Source organism: Manduca sexta, chromosome 6 (assembly GCF_014839805.1).
Source record: "Manduca sexta isolate Smith_Timp_Sample1 chromosome 6, JHU_Msex_v1.0, whole genome shotgun sequence".
Lineage (NCBI taxonomy): Eukaryota > Metazoa > Arthropoda > Insecta > Lepidoptera > Sphingidae > Manduca > Manduca sexta.
The window spans coordinates 2,306,796-2,308,120 of NC_051120.1; the positions used below are offsets into that span (position 1 = coordinate 2,306,796).

Sequence of the window (1,325 nt, forward strand, 5' to 3'; positions counted from 1 at the left end):
ACTCGGTACTACAGCAAGTAAGTTATTTAAATATATTCTGTACGCAACAGTCCAAATAATTACACTAATAGCAAACGCTTTTTAAAACGCAACTACACATGAAATTAAATGTTATGCAACCCGCACTTTCATCTTGTACGACAAGTGTCCGAGTGTTTAGGATAACATTGTACTTAATAATAGTGTGTACACATCCTTAGGCACAGCACACGCTGGAACAGGTTCTCGACAGCTATTCCAAGTTATTGCTAATAGAAAGACTTTCCTTTTAAAAGTAGTAAAGCTACAATGAGCCCGGCTCGACTGTAGTAATTCCACGGTCTCAGATTTTTTTATTTCATTAAAATTAAGACGCAAAACAGATTACAATCAAAGTTAAAGCTAATTATAAAATATACAAGCATAAAAACTAGAATGTATCCCTAAACATTCCGCCCTTATACTAATTAATTACTTAAAGTGCAGACTAAAATAAATTAAGATTATTGAGTACTGTGTATAGTTAAAAAAAATTAAACAAGGAAGTAGTATAAGTGTAACTTAAAAATATATGACTAACTATTGCGGGTAAATATTAATTGTTTCAGACATATTAACTGGAAATGACAAATTTTACGTTTATTGTGTGATTTTCCAAGACCTAATTTTTTTTTTTTAATTTATTTGTTATTTATTTATTAATATAATCCACTGCCACTCTTTCTTTTTCTCGTTTTTATATCGATCCTATGTTTGTCTGTAAGACATTGCCTCGAGCGATAAGACCGCCATTTGTACATGTTCCTTTTGTCTCTGTTTTCTCTTTTGTATTATTTTTTCTGTTTGGTACAATAAAAAGTGTAAATAAATAAACAAATGATTGTTTTACTGATTGATATTTATGTCAGCATTGGTATCGCAGTCGTGGCCGAGCGGTTAAGGCGTCTGACTAGAAATCAGATTCCCTTTGGGAGCGTAGGTTCGAATCCTACCGACTGCGCGCATTTGCCCTTACATAAATTACGTTTTGTTTTTATTTTTTCCTAGCTTTAGTTCATGGGTTTACCTACGTAGATTATAGTTTATAACAAGTATTTTAAAAGGTCGCCTATCTTCCTTTTCATGTATTCTTCATGTGGAATTTCGTTTTTTTTAAACACGATACTACGATTATTAACCTGGCAAGAGCTGGCTTTTACGATCATAGCAGACTTTTTGGTGAACGCTTTAGGCGCTTGCAATCCTTGAAAATTAAGCGACCATACTGAGAGCAACCCTTGATTACGAATCTCGGCTCAGACGGTCACATGTAAAATTCCCTTAAAATTATTTTAATGATTAACAAC

The 1,325-nt window shown here is 33.0% G+C and overlaps 1 non-coding gene across 1 annotated transcript; it reads left to right on the forward strand.

Annotated features, from left to right (window-relative positions):
• The first annotated feature begins 897 nt into the window (after nucleotides 1–897).
• Trnas-aga lies at nucleotides 898–979 on the forward strand. The gene has a single exon. It is a non-coding gene; the product is annotated as a tRNA-Ser (tRNA).
• The last annotated feature ends 346 nt before the right edge of the window (nucleotides 980–1,325 follow it).